The sequence below is a fragment of the Euphorbia lathyris genome, chromosome 3 (assembly GCF_963576675.1).
Source record: "Euphorbia lathyris chromosome 3, ddEupLath1.1, whole genome shotgun sequence".
In the NCBI taxonomy this organism is placed as follows: domain Eukaryota; kingdom Viridiplantae; phylum Streptophyta; class Magnoliopsida; order Malpighiales; family Euphorbiaceae; genus Euphorbia; species Euphorbia lathyris.
The window spans coordinates 57,791,277-57,810,320 of record NC_088912.1 but is presented as its reverse complement, the minus strand read 5'-3'; the positions used below and the strand labels follow the sequence as shown (position 1 = coordinate 57,810,320).

Genomic DNA, 19,044 nt, shown 5'->3' with positions numbered 1-19,044 from the left:
ACTATAAAAGCCCCAACAAAAGCTTAATTTGGACTTGATCATAAACGCTAAAATCAAGAGAATCATTCTTCAAGTGCCAAAAGCAAAAAGCAAAAAGATTATACACATTCATTGTTTTCATTCGTGTAATAGATGATAGTACTTTACCTTATGTTCTAAGTTAGAACAAAATCAATTAATTGTCAAAAGATCAGAAGCTCTTCTGTTCACTTCGGTTATAAGTGAATAGGTTGAGAGGTAGATAGATTGTTGAATATAGGGTGCAAAGGATGGTACTTTGTAGTGCCTCTAAGTCTATTATAAAGGTTTGTGCTCTACCATTTGAAAGAGTTCATTAGTGGATTAACACCCAGAAGAAGGTATTCTAGGGACTGGATGTAGGCAAAGGTCGAACTAGTATAAATCACTTAGTAACTTCTCTGTAACCCTTTACTTTACTTCTTTTGATATTTGCTTGCTTTTGTATTAAATCATCTAAGTAACGCTTCCGACTATTGTGCAAAATAGATCACATAACCTTAAGTCCTAACAGAAGCTCCTCTGATTGAGCCGTGGTCTGTTTAGAAAGATCATAAGCAGAATCAAGCTTTGTTTAGTTGTACAACTTAGTAAACGAATATTGCCTTTGATTTTGAACTTGCCTTTGTTTCATGCTATTGAATTAATTGTGAGAAAAATTATTAAGGGTTAAATTTATCCAATAGTTCCTGTAGATACCCATTTTTGTCCGGGCCAATTTTTAAGTTTATAATAAATTCACTCAAAATTTGAACAATTCATGAATTATCCAAAAAAATGGTATTATCTCGAAAATAATTTATTGGGGAAAAATTGTGCTGTTAAGGCTAATTTGTCACATTTCGGTATAAATCGGTAAAAATATCGAATTATATTCAAATGCGACTTGATAGAATTAAGGTATAATTTTAACCTATTATGAATTTTATTCGAGATATATTCCTCGTATTTTGAATAAAATCGAATTTGATTGAATTCGAGTTATAATTTATTAATTAAGGTTCAGATGTCAATCAATCGAATTAACATTTCAATACTTATTTATTTCTCCATATTTAGAAATGCTTATAGTCTGAATTGCGAATTATGATATAACATCGTATATTAAAGTTAAAGTTAATATTGACTTTGATTGCGATTTATATTATAATTAAACATTTAGAATATAATCCATTTCTAAATAACGAATTATGACGAATGGATTCGAAAATTGAAAGTCAATAAATTAGCAAGAATTGAACACTTAAAAATGGAATTTTTGGTAATAAATGAATATTGCATCATTAATATAAATATTTCTCTTATTATTTTTGTTTTTTTACAGTAATTTTGACAAATCCAAAGACCCGCTCGCCAATATCTGAGATACCCAAAAATTCCCGCTGTCCCCGAAAAGCAAGATCAGAACGCACATTCTAAAGAGTGACCGAATCATATTCAAGTGGCTGAGTTATCTCATTGCGGTACAAGTCCCAACAAATCGGAAGTTCGGAGAATTATTCGAAGCACGGGTAATTATCAGTTCAAGTCCGATTCCAAAGCACAGATAACTATCAGTTCAAGTCTAATAAATTCCAAAGCTCGGGATTTTGTTCGTACAAGTGCAACGGAGTCAAGCTCGGGTCAAAAATAATTCAAATTCAATCCGGGTCCACGTCAAATTCAGGTCCGAATTCAGTCCAACGGCGTCGGTCTGCAAAAAGATTCAATCCAAGGGACCAAACGGCATTTTTACCAGAAAATCAATAATTCAACAGAGAGCAACCGTAGGGGTATCGAGAAGCTTCAGCAAAATTACGTATAAACCCTCAAGGGCACAGTTGGAAATAGGAAAAAATGATGAAACTCAATAATTCACACCAAATTCTTACTATAAATAGGAGAGATTCATCACTGTAATGGAGGGGGGAATTCTTTAAAGAGCTTCATCACTGTAATACAGAAAAAAAAGAGGAGAGAGGGAATTGAGAGCAACTTTTAGTAAAAAAAACACAGCAACGCTGTGATAGAGACATCATTGTAAAAAGGAGAGTGTGAGCTCGAGGGAGAGCAGGAAGAAGTTCTTCCTCAAACATTGTAATAGCCAAATAATCAATCAAAGAAAGGGTAATCTATTTGCAAAATTCATTCATACATATAGATATATACTCCATATATATATATATATATTGCCATATCATTGCTACTCTTTTACCTTTCTCATTTCATCATAAGGAATTAACTAGGCAATAACCGAGACCCGTATTCACTCCCGAGCACATTAAACGGAGAACCGAAGCACCCTCCAGAGCCGATCACGGCTCTGGTCGGTGCGGAAGGTTATCTTCCATATAAGACTCAAGCTTAGATCAATAAGAAACAGTAGAACCAAAAACACAGTGATCTCGACCAAACATCAAACCAACACAGTGAACGAAACCATAGTCGTCCTAAATCAGAACAAACATAGCAAACATTCACCCTGCGATCGAACTGTAGAAGCTTAAGGAACCAAAAATACCAATCCGAACAGGAATAGCCAAACATTCATCTAGCTCTTGAACTCTAGGAGTTCAAAGAACCAAAAGTACCAACTCAGCAAGCATTTAACCCAAAAAAAACACCAAACATGGTCATAAGAGTTCTCTGAACTCGTGGTAAACTCAAAGAGAAATAGCCAAAACAGAGAAGAAGGAGTAGAGAGAACACCATAGACCACGAATTTACCTTGCATGTTGAGTTAGGAGCAGACCGGACCTCCTCAGGACACTAAACTTCTTCATCGGAGGCGGAGATCGCCGCCGCCGTCGCCGGAACGAGTCCGACAGAGCCTCCTAAAGGCCCGAAATCGAACAAAAGCCATAGACCCAAGTTAGAAGAGTGAATGAGAGTGAAATCGGTGAAGGGGAAGGCCGGATTCCATGGGAGCCGGAGAAAGGGAGTCGATCGCCATAGGAGAAGTGAGGGAGAGAGGTGTCGACGTGAAGAAGAGGAAGAAGGAGGAGATAGGCGGCTACCTAAGCCTTGTTTGGGTGGAGGTTAATGGGAGTATTTGGGTGGAGGTTAATGGGAGTAGATAAGAGTAATGGAAGGTTAAGTATTAAGTTAATCTTGTTTGGGAGTTATTTTTTGAGAGTAAATAGAGGTTAATGGGGTTAAATCTTTACTTCCTCTAACCTCCAAATTGGGGGTTAACGGGAGTAACGTAAACTTTTTAAAAATTTCTTGTCTCTGCAATGTAAATTTAACATTCCTTCCCCTCCATATTTAAACTCCCAACAAGGTTAAACATTTAACCTCATTTACATCCTATAAACTCTCAAACAAGGTTAACTTTTAACTTTCCATTCCATCACTTCCCTTCCCTTTCCATTACCTCATTTAACTCTCACCTCCATTAACCTCCAAACTCCCAAACAAACTAAAATCCAAAGTTTATATTCCTTATTTTCAAATTGACTCCCCTGTTTTATTAATTTATAAATCTAACCCATCTATTTTACTTTCCATCAATTAGGTCTCTCCAATTTTTAATTTGATCCCAAATTATTTCAATTTGTTTTTTTGATTAGGCCTTTTATTTTATTTTTTCTAATTTAAACTCATTTATTACTTATCTTACTTTTAATCAATGTAGCATATATATGTATATTTTGTTAAAATTTGGCATTAATTTTACGTTATAAATTTATGCTTATTTAATTTATTAAATAAAATATATAAATGCATCGTGTATATGTGATATACACGCCTTTTAAAACCAAACTTATTCGAATTAATGTGAGAACGTTATTCGAATCCATATACCAAATTAATTCGGATTGATGTGAAAACGTTATTCAAATTTGTAAACTAAATTAATTCGGATTGATGTGAAAACGTCATCCGAATTCATAACTAAGTTAATTCAGATCGATGTGAAAACGTCATTCGAATTTATAACCTAACTGATTCTAATCGATGTGAAAACATCATTAGAATTCGATACTAAACCCTATAACCCCAAAACACGTGCGAGTATCCAGTTTATATCGACAATTCAAAGCAAAACAATTAGCAAACACATGATATCACAATAGTACCGATACGTTGGGCGGGGTAGGGTGAGATCACATCTTTTCCCTACACGTAACCGGAAAAACGAACCTTAAATCTCTCCAAAGACCATCCTTATCCAAACCAAAACATACAGAGTCAATCTAAACAGATAGGGCGACCAATCACGCCCGCATACACGTATTTTCAAGTGATGATTGGTGGCGACTCGAAACCTTAAACACGGAAAAGCGGATCGAGTCGGCCACGCACCCCGATCTGCGTAAAAGCCGGAAGCCAGGGTGCGACAGTTCCATTCACCCCCTTGGAACTAAACATTATCTCACAAGGGACTAACAAGTGGTATTAGAGCCCAAGGCTCTGTTCATTTAAGATATAACTATCTTGAGCAAGATCCCTAAATGGCAACCAATAGCACACGTTTCCTTCTAGGAAATGAGACAACTCAAATCCTCCCAAAAGGATTGTCCATCACCAGACCTCCTTTGTTCTTTAGATCGAACTATACATTTTGGAAAAATAGAATAAAAAAGTTCATCCAAGCACAAAACATGAGTACATGGCTGGCAATTGTAAAAGGCCCCTATGAACCATATGAAACATTTGAAGGACTAAAAACTCTCAAAACTGAAGATAAATGGTCAGAGGATGACTTAAAAAAGCTTCAAAATAATGCCTCTGCTATCAATATGCTTTATTGTGCTCTGGATGCTGCAAAGTACAATAAGATTTCAGGTTGCGAATCAACACAACTGATATGGAACAAGCTGGAAGTCACCTATGAGGGAACTAGCAAGGTCAAGGAGTCGAAAGTAAACCAGAATATGAGCCTCTATGAACTATTTGAAATGAGAGAAAGTGAAGGCATCTCCGAGATGAATGCCAAATTGACTAACATAGTAAATGAGCTAAAGTGACTAGGAAAATTCTTCTCGGATGAGGAGGAAGTAAAGAAGATTCTGACAAGCCTTCCGAAAGGTTGGCAAGCTAAGAAGACAGCTATCGAGGAAGCTCAAGACTTAACAAAATACAAGTATGATGAGCTAATCAGATCCCTTCTGACTCACGACTCAGAAGCAATATAGCCACCATCACCAGTACACTGGAAATAATACTTCCAGTAGGAAAGGATGGAACCCACAAACAGAAGTCCAATGTGACTTATGTGGAAAACCTGGCCACAACATTAAGGTTTGTTGGCACAAGAATGGCTATTGTAATTATGAAAATATAAAACCTGTTAAAACTAACCCTAAAGAACCCAAAAAGACTTGGCTACCTAAGAGGCCTTGATTATGATATAGGTTGGCCTGAGATGTGCTCAACAGTAAAAAAAATGTGGTATATAGATAGCGCATGCTCAAGGCACATGACTGGTGATGAAACTCAATTCATCACACTCGAACAAAAATAGAAGGTAGTATAAGTTTTGGAGATGACAAGAAAGGAATAATAGTAGGCTCTGGATCAACTAGAACCAACCCTGCTATTGAAGAAGTCTCCCTAGTCAGAGGCCTGCATTTCAACCTACTGAGCATGGCTCAGCTCTGTGACAAAGATAGAAGGGTTACCTTTGATGCCTCTTGTCATATAAGCATGGACCTTCTAGCCAAATTAGCAAGAAAGCAACTAGTTGAAGGTTTGCCAATACTGAAATTTGAAAAGAATCACATATGCAATGCTTGTCAATCTGGAAAGCAAACTAGAAAATATTTTAAAAGTAAAAATCTTGTATCAACCAAACGTCCTCTCGAACTACTACACTTGGATCTTTTTGGGCTAGTTCAGCCCCTGAGCTTGGACGGAAGAAGATTCACGCTTATGGTAGTGGATGATTATTCTCGATATACATGGATCATCTTGCTCGGTAGCAAGGATGAAACATTCGAGACATTCTCAACCTTCTGTAAAAGAATTGAGAATGAGAAGGACTTAAAAATCGCTCATATCAGAAGTGATAATGGTGGAGAATTCAAGAACTAAACTTTTGATGAATTCTGTGAAACCAGAAGCATTGACCATAACTTCTCTGCTCCTAGAACTCCTCAACAATGGGGTAGTTGAAAGGAAGAACAGAACGTTAGTCGAAATGGCTAGGACAATGCTGAGTGAGAATAAGCTTCCGAAGTATTTTTGGGGAGGAGCTGTTAACATAGCATGCTACATTCTCAATAGGGCTCTTGTTAGACCTATACTGAAGAAAAGTCTCTATGAACTATGGAAAGGGAGAAAGCCTCAGATAGGATACTTCAGAGCTTTTGGTTGCGAATGGTTTATTTTAAATACCAAGGACAATATTGCAAAGTTTGATTCTAAGGCTGATGAAACCATCTTTCTCGGCTACTCAACTAACAATAGAGCCTATAGGATTTTCAATAAACGAATCCATCTGCTCGAGGAATCAGTACATATTGAGTTCAATAAGACTGACCCTGCAGATAAACTCAGCAACAACAAGGATGAAGAAGATCCAGCCTCAGTAGCTACTAAGAACACTCATGACTTTGAACCTCTTCCTATTGGAACTTCGGAAGGTAAACTCGAATCCGAAATTATCTTTGTTGATGAAATTATTCCTGCAGATATTATTGAACCACCCACAGCTGAAGACAATCCTCTCCCTAGAGAAGTAAGAGATCCCAGAGGTTACTTTGAGGAAAATATAATAGATGCTATCCAAAATGGAGTAAGAACCAGAAGCCAACTAAGGCTTCTGAATAATGTTGCATTCGTCTCATGCCTGGAACCGAAGAACTTTTCGGAAGCTAAAGGAGATGAGTACTAGATGATTGCTATGTAAGAAGAACTAGACCAGTTCAAGAGAAATGACATGTGGAACTTAGTGCCCCATCCAAAGAACAAGAAACCGTCGGAACCAGATCGGTCTTCCGAAACAAGTTAGATGAAGAAGGAAACGTGATAAAAAAGAAAGCAAGACTGGTTGCACAAGGATACAGTCAACATGAAGGTATTGACTACAGAGAAATGTTTGCTCCAGCAGCAAGGTTAAAGGCCATTTGAATTTTATGTGCTTATGCTAGTTATATGAATTTTAAGTTATATCAAAAAATGGATGTAAAAAGTGCATTCCTCAATAGGATTATAAATGAAGAGGTCTATGTAAATTAGCCTCCTGGTTTCGAAGACCCCAAACTTCCGATAAAGTATAGTCTCACTTCATGCTTGTATGAACACTTTATAACCCCAAACTTGATTTTAAGTTTATTATTCTATTATAAAGTATAGTCTCACTTCATGCTTGTATGAACACTTTATAACTACTTAAATAAACTTAGGATTACTTTTACTTACAAAAGATTAATGCCTTTCATATATAGTTTTAATCATACTAAAACAATTGTCTATAGGACATAAACCCCAACATAGAGGACCATATATCCTTTTCCAAGTTGAAAGGCTATTCGCCTTTCACTTGTAAGATGTCGAATGTCCATAATTAGGGACAAAAATTCTTTTTCGTGAAGCTGGCGGGTGGCGTGCCTTTAGGATTTCTAACAACTTGGAATTACAATCATAAAGAGCGAGCGAGTAGGGGCTTTATCCTTAATTCGGTGGAAGTGAACCCCTTAACACTGCTACGATCTGTCAAGCATAACTTCTGGGCGTATGATCAAGCCCTTGGGATTATGAAATCATCTACAATTACTTATAAAGAATTTGAAGGTATTTTTATCCACTTTTCATCTAATAGTTTCCTTTTTTTATCCCTTTGGCAGGGGGAGAACTAATGTGAAAGATGTGATTGTAGAGCATAGAAGGCTTCAAAAGGCTCTAGACGCCCAGGAGAGGGCGGATGCCGCTCTAGATAAGCAGGAAGGGAAACGCCCTGCTGCCGAGGCGAAGGTCTTTCCTTCCGCCAAGAGGTCCAACTGATGGCATCTCCATTGGGGAGAAGGCAACCAATGTCTCCAAGCCTCTTGGCGGATCAGGCTAGTTGACAAAGGATCTAAGGCACCAAAGGTGTCACTTCTAGAACAGTCAACATATACGTCGATTTGTCTTTCCTGTTGGGGTTTAGTGTCCTATAGTCAATTGTTCTAGGATATAAACCAATTGTAAATGAATTGTTCTTTTATATCATTTGTTTTAATAGGATATGGTTTTCAAACTATATAAAGGCAATTACTTTTAAGAACTAAATAAGTCTAATAAAAGGAAATCCCTGAGTTTATTTAAAGTGATTATAAAGTGTTCATACAAGCATGAAGTGAGACAAAACATTATAATAAACTTAAAACCACCCCAAGTCAAGTAATATGTTTTGAATAGGGATTGACATAATACTGTAAAGACTTGCATGTAATAATGTTTTCTATCGAGACAGAGAGCTGATCTCACAAGCTTCAGATACGTGGATATCTAGACAGTTACATGAATCCAGTGAAGGAGTTTATTAGGATTGGGGACCCGACTTGAGATAACAGGATGGGTGGATTTATCCTATGTCACATGTTCATCACATTGGTATTAATAGGTATAAGTAATCCTCAGACTCAAAGGAATGTTAATTAGTGATTCTGGATTATGAAATGTGGTACTTTGACTCTGTTCAAACACGATCCATAAGAGAGATGACTCTGAGGTGTGTGCGGGTAGGCGTTGGGTATCACAAGAAGTAATTGCATAATAGTTAACATTGGATTGAGCATTTGTCACTCCTGATAAATGGGAGATATATCCAAGGATCGCTTGTGGAAGACTTGACTCTAAATCCTTGCAGGGTGATAGCTTAAGAATTGAAATAGAGATTTCACTTAACCTATATATTCAGAGTTAACTTGGCATGTATAAGTAAAACTAACATCTCGCTATATATGACTTGACATAATCCATAGTCATAAGATTCAGTTCAAGGATGTAGATGATGAAGGATCGAATTATACTGCAACTAATACGGAAAGGTCAACGACGGAATCAACCTGTCTTCTTATAGCTCTGGGGAATTTTTTACGGTTCTGCTATTCACAGCCCACGCACTCATTCCGTTATACAAAGATTAAATGTAATTTTGGGAAATTAATTTAATGGTTGTATACGGCTAGTAGTAATAAGAACCTAATGGGTCACACATAAGACTTAGAACCAAAAAGAGGAATGAATAGTAATTAATAGATGGAAGCCCAACTTAGTCCACTAAGGCCCATTAAGTGAGGGGGGAGAAATTCATGTGTTAAAAACATGTGGGAATTAATTTAATTTTAACAATTGTAATTAGATTATAACTGTGGATTAAATTAATTATAGGATAATTAAGTTAGAAGGTTTATTGTGATTAAATTGCTTCTAATTAATATCCTATCAAATAACTTAATATTATCTTTATATTTAGATATAATTATAGATAATAATAATAGAGTATTATTTAGAATAAAACTCTTAATAAGTAACCTAATTCTATCTAACTAGGGTTTAGATACAAGAGGTTATTTATACCCCCTCTAATGTAAATTTCGGCCAACCCTAATCCCGTGCAGAGTGAGATTTTTGACCCCCCTACCGTAGAGGACGAAATCGCACCACTTGCTTCCATTCGATTAATTTTATCTCTTCCTCTTTCTCTTTGATCTTGTGTTGATTTATTAGAGACAATCTCTATTGATTGTTTTCTTTGTTGAGATTCTAACTTACTTTGATCTTGTGTTTTCTTTGTGCTCGTGAACTCGGAACTAGAGTTGAGGGCACTTCGTTAGCAACGGTAGATAGTTCATCATATAAGGTATTTCCTTCTATCATTCTTTGTATGAAATAACGATTAACGGATCTTGGTTTAAGGAAATAGGTAAAAACTTTTGTATTTCCGCTGCCCTACGATTGCCTATTTTCCTACATTTCCTTCCTATTATTTTCTATTTTTCCTTTATATTTTCATTGTTGGACTAATCATCTTTATTTACTTTGCTTTTAGCCCGTGAAGCCGGATCTCAGGGGCTATTGGGTTGCTACTTATGGCCAAGAGCTTATTTTGGCCTCTGACGTGGTGATGAATGACATCGAGGAAGCCATTGGGCGGATCCCATTGGTTCTTCCCAACAGAGCAAAGTACCAGCCTACTATCCATTTAAAGATGATCAAGCGTAGGGCGCTAGCGGGAAGTTACTCAGTCCTTTGGAATTTGGAATTTTTTACTATGTTTATTAACTAAGTCTTTTTCTTTTCTAGATCATTGACCATGTTAATGTTGTTGAGGCGAATGTGGCTCTGAATGTCGTAAATGAGGCTCGCATCAAAGATCTAGAAGCAGAGGTGTCAAAGGAGAAATCCAGTGCTCTCGCTACGAGTGCTCTTGTGGAGGGTCTCAATAAAAAGATACGCCAGCTAGAGGCTGACCTCAAGGAGGAGAAGGCCGAAGTTATAAGGCTGACGTGCGAGTTGGTCTCCGAGAAGGATCAACGCTAGAAGGACTAGGACCACCTTGAGGAGGCGTGTGGTCTACGGTGTTGAAACACCTTTCCACATGATTTTGATTTGACAAAATTATTTATGTAATTGATAAAAATATTCTAACACATTAAATTTAGATGCTTTGATTTATTCACACTAATGTGTTTGTTCAATGTTGAGTTAATGTGATTTATAAGACATTAAGACACTAAGCCTAAACGCCCATAAGTGGAAGTCAAGCCCAAGTCAACAGATCAAGACCTCACGGCCCAGGAAGACAAAACGCAGTCGTTCTAAGCAAAGCACTAGCTCAGTGTGAAGAAGGATCGATAAGCCTTCTATCAATTGCTTCAAGATGAAGCTGCTGAGTTGAACGACAAGAAGTACAAGTCAGCGGGAGAACAGAACCAACTTGTAGACAAAGTATTTCTACTTTGGGTAAAGCTCAGAAGACACAGTAAGCTGTCTGGAGGACTTTACTATAAATGACGAAACATTCTGTTCATCTGACGAAAAGCTGCTAACCACTGTCGTAGACAGAAGATACAAGAATTTCATTGGCCAACGACACTGAGCACATCCAGAATGATAGCGATAGGAAGCCGTTAGCCTCCAACGGTTATTTCGAAATTCGAAATCACCGGTATTCGAAGTGTCACTATAAATAGGCCTTTCAAATGCTTCATTCGATGCAGATCTTCAATCAAGTCGAAACGCTGACCAAATTCATACTTGAAGTTCTATGAGTAAAGCAAAGCAAACCTTACACCAATTCCAATCTTTGTGTAAAAGTCTATAGTGATTTCATTCATCTAAAGTGTCTTAGCAATTATTGTTTAGGACAAACACTTATCATTTCTAGAAGAATAGAAAGGAGAAGCTGAGTACTCGGTTATAGTACTCAGCGGTAGGTATAGGAGTGAGTAGAGGTATAGAGGAAGGTACTCTTGTATACTCAGCTTCTATTGTAAAAGGTTTCGTGCTCTACCTTTAAAGAGCTAAGTAGAGGATTCAAAAAGCTCGGAACGAGTTCCGGGGACTAGACGTAGGCGGAGAGGCCGAACCAGGATATGTCTGCTGAGTAACATATTTCTAACCTTTAAACTCCTTTATATATTGCTTGCTATAAAACTGACTAAGTAACGAACTCACGCTGAGTTGAGTGCACTAAGAAGTTGAGTTCAGGAATAGACTTAAGTGCTATCTCCTGACTCAAGGAAAGAAGTAGACTTAGTCACCAGTTGACTAAGCTTGTGTCTTAAAACTACTTAGCGCCGCTGTGTAAACCTTTTCTCAAAGAAAAGAAGTCAGCCTTAACGGACAAAATTTTAAATAGTTCCTATCCCCCCTTGGAACAAACCTTGTCACGTTATACGGGACCAACAAGTGGTATCAGAGCTTAAAAGCTCACTGAGCAATATATAACTATCTTGAGCTGATCCCCACAATGGCTGAGAACATCACTCGTTTCCTCCTAGGAAATCAGACAACTCAGATTCTTCCTGAGGGACTGTCCATTACTCGGCCTCCTCGGTTCTTCGGGTCTAACTACACCTTTTGGAAGAACAGAATGAAAAATTTCATTCAGGCAACAAATATGAGTGCATGGCTTTCTATAGTCCAAGGCCCATTTGTTCTTGTTGAAACTATGGACGACCAAACGGTTGTCAAAGCTGAGACTAAGTGGACAGAGGATGATCTCAAGAAGCTACAAAATCATACTTCAGCTATAAACATGCTTCACTGTGTGTTAGATGCTGCAGAGTACAACAAGATTTCAGGTTGTGAGTCAGTGCAGGAGATCTGGAAGAAACTGGAGGTCACCTATGAAGGAACCAACAAAGTTAAGGAGTCCAAGGTGAACCAGCACATGAGGTTGTATGAGCTATTTGAAATGAATGATGATGAAGGAATCTCTGAAATGAACTCAAGATTCACAAACATTATCAACTAGCTCAAAAGACTTGGCAAGATCTTTACTGAGGAAGAGCAAGTCAAGAAGATACTGAGGAGCCTTCCCAAAAGCTGGCAAGCCAAGAAAACTGCTGTTGAGGAAGCTCAAGACTTGACCACCTACAAGTATGATGAACTCATTGGATCTCTGCTGACCCATGAGATCTCAATGAAGAATTTTGAGGTGAAGGAGAAGTCTGAGGACAAGAAGCAAAAGTCTCTTATCATGAAAGCTGACTCCACTGATGGGAGCTCAACGGGCGATGAAGAGATGGCCATGTTCACTAGAAAGATGAAAAGGCTGTTCAGAAAGAATGATAAATACTCCAAGAAGCCTTACAAGAAGTTTGACAAGTACAAAGCTGAGTCTAGCGACAGCAAGTACAAGAAGGACAGCTCAAAGCCCATCACATGCTTTGAATGTCATCAAACTGGCCATATCAAATCAAGTTGTCCTACCTTAAGGAAGGAAAAGAAGAACAACAAGAAGGTAATGGTGGCAACCTGGAGTGATAGTGATGAGTCATCATCATCAGGAGCTGATGCCACTGAGTCAGCAAAGATCTGCTTCATGGCAGATGAGCTTGCTGAGCCTTATGTTTCTGAGCATGCTGACCCCTCCATTGCATCTGACGATGAGGCACACTCAACTGAGGTAAGCCTGAGATGTGCTGAGAAGTCAAAGATGTGGTACATTGACAGCGCATGCTCGAGGCATATGACTGGTGATGAAACTCAGTTCATCACACTTATGCGTAAACGAGGTAGAAGCGTAAGTTTCGGAGACAACAAAAAGGGTAAGATAGTAGGGTCAGGAACCATTGGTGGTAATCCTACTATTGAGTCAGTCTCCCTAGTCAGCGGACTTAAATATAACTTACTCAGCGTAGCTCAGCTATGTGATAATGGGAGAAAAGCTATATTTGATGACACTAGATGTAAAATACTCGAGGGAAAAACAAATGAATTGATTTTAACTGCCCTTCGTATTGATAATGTTTTATGCTGAATTTGGAAAAGAAATTTTCAAAAAATGTATGCTTAGTGTCAAAGGAAGAAAATTCCTGGATATGGCACATGAGACTTGGTCATGTAAGCATGGACCTCCTGGCCAAATTAGCAAGAAAGCAATTAGTTGAGGGACTGCCAGAACTTAAGTTCGAAAAGGATCAATTATGCTACGCTTGTCAGGCTGGAAAACAAACTAAAACGTCTTTTCATAGTAAAAACATTATCTCAACCAAGCGTCCATTAGAGTTACTACACTTGGATCTCTTCGGTCAAGTCCAGCCGCTGAGCTTGGGTGGTAGAAGATTTTCCTTGGTCATTGTAGATGACTTTTCTCAGTACACTTGGATCATCTTGCTGAGTAGCAAGGATGAAACCTTTGAGACGTTTTCAACTTTAGTAAGAAAACTTGAAAATGATAAAGACCTTAAGTTAGCTCACATCCGAAGTGATAATGGTGGAGAATTCAAAAACCAACAGTTTGTTGAATTCTGTGAAGCCAGCGGCATTGACCATAATTTTTCTGCTCCTAGAACGCCTCAACAGAATGGGGTTGTTGAAAGGAAAAACAGAACCTTGGTTGAAATAGCCAGGACAATGCTGAGTGAGCATAGGCTTCCAAATTACTTTTGGGGAGAAGCTGTCAACACAGCTTGCTACATACTTAATAGGGCTCTAGTCAGACCCATATTAAAGAAGACTCCCTACGAACTTTGGAAAGGACGAAAGCCCAACATTGGATACTTTTGTGCCTTCGGCTGTAAATGTTTTATTCTAAATACTAAAGATAGCCTTGCTAAGTTTGATTCAAAAGCTGATGAAGCTATCTTTTTAGGCTACTCAACAAACAGCAAAGCATACAGAGTTTTCAATAAACGAACTTAGGTCTTAGAAGAGTCAGTACACGTTGAGTTTGATGAAACTAACCCTGCAGGAAAAGACAAGCAGCTGACTGAGGATGATCCATACTCAGCACCTGCTGACCAAGAAACAGCCGCTGAGTCACTACCTCAAGGGCTGACCAAAGGTAAAAGCGAAACTCAAATTGTTTTCACTGACCAATCTATACTTGCAGAGATTGTTGAAACACAACCATCTCAAGACATCACTCTACCAAAAGAGATCAGAATACCAAGAGGACATTCAGAGAGTGCCATTCTTGATGCTGCTGAAAACACCCTGATGACAAGAAATCAACTCAGGAGATACCTCAGCAACGTAGCATTCGTCTCAGTTCAGGAACCAAAGAACTTCGCTGAAGTTGAGCACGATGAGTTCTGGATGAGTGCAATGCAAGAAGAACTTAATCAGTTCAAAAGAAATGAAGTATGGGACTTAGTGCCAAATCCAAGAAGCAAAAAGACCATAGGAACGAGATGGGTCTTCCGCAACAAGCTGGATGAATAAGGGAACGTGGTCAGAAACAAAGCAAGACTTGTAGCTCAGGGCTACAGTCAGCAAGAAGGTATTGACTACGGTGAGACCTTCGCCCCAGTGGCAAGGCTAGAGGCTATAAGAATTTTATGTGCATATGCAAGTTATATGAACTTTAAATTGTTTCAAATTGATGTTAAGAGTGCATTCCTTAATGGAGTTATAAATGAGGAAGTCTATGTTAATCAGCCTCCAGGGTTTGAGGATCCCAAGTTCCCAAACCACGTCTATAAGCTCAAAAAGGCTCTGTATGGTCTCAAGCAAGCACCACGTGCTTGGTATGAGAGGCTGACCAGTTTCTTGCTGACTAGAGATTATGTCAGAGGTAAAGCTGATACAACCTTATTCATTAAGAGAAAGGGTAAAGATACCCTACTGGCTCAGATATATGTTGATGACATTATTTTTGGTGCCACTAATGAGTCCATATGCAAGGAATTTAGTAAGCAGATGCAGACTGAGTTTGAAATGTCAATGATGGGAGAACTCAACTTCTTCATTGGACTTCAAATCAAACAAGGGAAAAATGGCATCTTTATCAGTCAAACTAAGTATGCTAAGGAGATATTGAAGAAGTATGAACTTGTGAATTGCAAGTCAATATCTACCCATATGGGCACTGACACTGTCCTCTGCGCTGACGAAAATGGTAAGTCAATAGACAGCAAATTGTACCGAGGTATGATTGGTTCTCTACTCTACTTAACTGCTAGTAGGCCGGACATTCAGTTCTCAGTATGTTATTGTGCTAGATATCAATCTAACCCTAAGGAATCTCATTACATAGCTGTAAAAAGAATCCCTAGATATTTGCAAGGCTCAGTGAATGCATGTTTATGGTATCCCAATACTCATGATTTCACACTCATTGGATACACTGACGCTGACTACGGACGAGACAAGCTTGAACGAAAAAGCACCTCAGGAGGATGCCACTTCCTTGGAAGCTGTCTTGTGTCCTGGTTCAGTAAGAAGCAGGCGTCAGTAGCCCTATCAACCACTGAAGCTGAGTACATTACTGCTGGAAGCTGTGTTGCTCAAGTCCTGTGGATTAAGCAACAACTAGAAGATTATGGCGTTCAGACTAAAACAATTGAAGTCAAATGTGACAACAAGAGTGCCATTGACCTATCAAAGAACCCAATCTAGCACAGCAGGATGAAGCGTGTCAGCATAAGACATCACTTTATCAGAGATCATGTACTCAAGGGAGAGATCAAGCTGACCTATGTCCCAACGGATGAGCAGCTTGCTGATATCTTCACAAAGCCATTGGCTCGTGAGCAATTCAACATACTTAGAGAAGCCATTGGTATGTTTAATCCTCTTCAATAAATTCCAAGTATAATATGTGATATATGCATGCTGAGTGAATTACCATGCTAAATGATTTGTGCTAAATCAATAACTATAACATGCTGAGTAGATATACACGCTGAGTGGTTATCTTAAGCTGAGCTACTAAGCACACGAATAATTCCTTTGCGTAACACTGACTACTCAGAACTTTAAACGTTTGGAATCCTTAACACTGAGTAAAGATCCGTTGCAAAATTTAATGCGAAACACGCGAATTAAATAGCCACCTAGGATGACGTAAGCGCAATAATTAGAAAATACATGCGCCGAATGTGTCATAAATGCCAGAATCTTTGTCGATTGAAGTTCTGTGAGAAAAGCAAAGCAAACCTTACACCAATTCTAATCTTTGTGTAAAAGTCTAGAGTGATTTCATTCATCTAAAGTGTCTTAGCAATTATTGTTTAGGACAAACACTTATCATTTCTAGAAGAATAGAAAGGAGAAGCTGAGTACTCGGTTATAGTACTCAGCGGTAGGTATAGGAGTGAGTAGAGGTATAGAGGAAGGTACTCTTGTATACTCAGCTTCTATTGTAAAAGGTTTCGTGCTCTACCTTTAAAGAGCTCAGTAGAGGATTCAAAAAGCTCGGAACGAGTTCCGGGGACTAGACGTAGGCGGAGAGGCCGAACCAGGATATGTCTGCTGAGTAACATATTTCTAACCTTTAAACTCCTTTATATATTGCTTGCTATAAAACTGACTAAGTAACGAACTCACGCTGAGTTGAGTGCATGATAGGGGTCAAAAACCCCTATCTTTGGGTACGGTTTTAGGACGGGTTTTAGCGTTTTTTAGTTAATAAGCGAGAAATTCTCGCATTTAAATGCTTTTGTGTGAGTTAGTTAGAAATTGGAAACATTTTATTTACTTTTCGTTGTTTAGGCTCGTTTTATGATCAATTTAGGCAATTACGGCCAAAATGGCATGCGTATTATAATTCCGTTATCTTTTGAATCTAATTGATCCGTCAAAAGTCGCACCGAATGAAGCGTTTGCTCTAAATAAGCGATTAGCGGGTCAATTTAGCCTTTGGACTAATGTTATCTGGAGTTTTTATGCATGCGCAGGGATAAGTTCGGGCGAAAAACACATTTTTTGGCATTCGGCGACCGCGCGGGGGCGTATCGGGCAAGACTGCTCGACGAACTGGCCTATTTTAGGCCAGCTCGCCGAGCAGGCCCTCAGAGGCCTGCTCGGCGAGCAGACCTGCGGGAATTGGTCAAAAAGACCAATTCCGCCCCCACGACTTCACGATCGGCCCCACGACTTCCTACCTACATAAGGACACGAAATAGGTCATCAAAAGGGCCCGAGCCACGCCTATAAATAGGATTTTTTCAATGTAAATTAGTATCTTTTATTATTTGTAAATTACTTTAGCTTTCCCCTTGAATTTCCTCTCCATCTCCTCCATCTTCATCGACCTCCATTGAAGCTCCTTCAAAGCTGTTCTTCGAGGAATATTCAAGGTCCATCCTTAAGACCTAGGAAGCCGATTGCAGAGTAGACAGGTTCCTTGAAAGGGATTTTCGTATCTCCTTTTACCTTACTTTGTTTGTACTCTTTGATACAATCTATGAATCCTAGGCTAATTGTATCCTGTGACATTATTCTTCATCTTTAATAATATTTTAGCTCTTATTTTGTTCTATGCTTATTTGTTTAATCTTTGTCTTACACTTTATTCAATTGGTTTAACTCATTCAAAAGGCCCAAAATCTAGTAGGCACATATTGTGAGCTGAATCTGACCTAGTCAGAGCCTAGGAGATTGACGACCTCTTAGTTGATTAAGCCCAAATTGCTAAGCCTTAGACCTAGTTCCGGCCTTACAAGGGAATCACGCACTAGGAACTTCAGGAGGGTAAGTAGGGTTAATCGCCTTGAATACAAGTGACTTAGATTAGGTTTTTAATCAATAGACCTAATAACCTGACTTCATTATTATCGTTCATACCATGTTCCTTCGGGTAATTGCATTAGTGAAAGATAACCTAGGAGTAGTATAACTTAATTAGGAGTAGCTTAACTTAATTCGGCATAGAATAACTTCGTTAGAACTAGTATAACTTAGCTAGGAGTAGCGTAATTCAACCTAGGAGTAGATTAACTTAAGCAAACAAATTCAAAACCCACAAAGCCTAGATAACACCTGAGACCAAGTAATTCGATACTTGTGGTAAATAAGTCCTGTGGATTCGATACCTGGACTTTCCAGATTTATTACTTGATAACGACGGGATACACTTATCCCTTAGTGAGTCTTCTTTACGGAAGGCGCATCAGTGCACTAAGAAGCTGAGTTCAGGAATAGACTTAAGTGCTATCTCCTGACTCAAGGAAAGAAGTAGACTTAGTCACCAATTGACTAAGCTTGTGTCTTAAAACTACTTAGCGCCACTGTGTAAACCTTTTCTCAAAGAAAAGAAGTCAGCCTTAACGGACAAAATTTTAAATAGTTCATATCCCCCCCTTGGAACTAACCTTGTCACGTTATACGGGACCAACATACGGGCGTACTTTGATGGCGAGAGGATCATGGCGGCTCTCAAGAGAGATTATCCTGATTCGGGAATTGAAGATCTGGAGTTGGAGGTTCCCTCTGTTACTGAAGCCTTCCACTATCCTTCTCTGAAGAATGCTAGGGTTGCCATCTATCAGGAAGCTTTGGCGCCTCCAGCTCCGGCTAGTAAGAAAAATGATGAGGTCATCAATCTGGATGATAAGGACCATACTTCTGAAGCCGAAGACACATCCAAAGATGGGACATGCCTAAGGAAGATGCACCAAAGGAGGTTGAAGTGGCCTAACATGTTGATCCATCCCAAGGGGA

General features: G+C 38.7%; 1 long non-coding RNA gene across 1 annotated transcript; it reads left to right on the top strand.

Annotated features, from left to right (window-relative positions):
• The first annotated feature begins 1,955 nt into the window (after window positions 1–1,955).
• LOC136222009 (uncharacterized) lies at window positions 1,956–10,485 on the top strand. The gene is made up of 3 exons (XR_010685460.1): window positions 1,956–2,124; window positions 9,745–9,790; window positions 9,980–10,485. It is a non-coding gene; the product is annotated as an uncharacterized lncRNA (long non-coding RNA).
• Window positions 10,486–19,044: the final 8,559 nt, after the last annotated feature.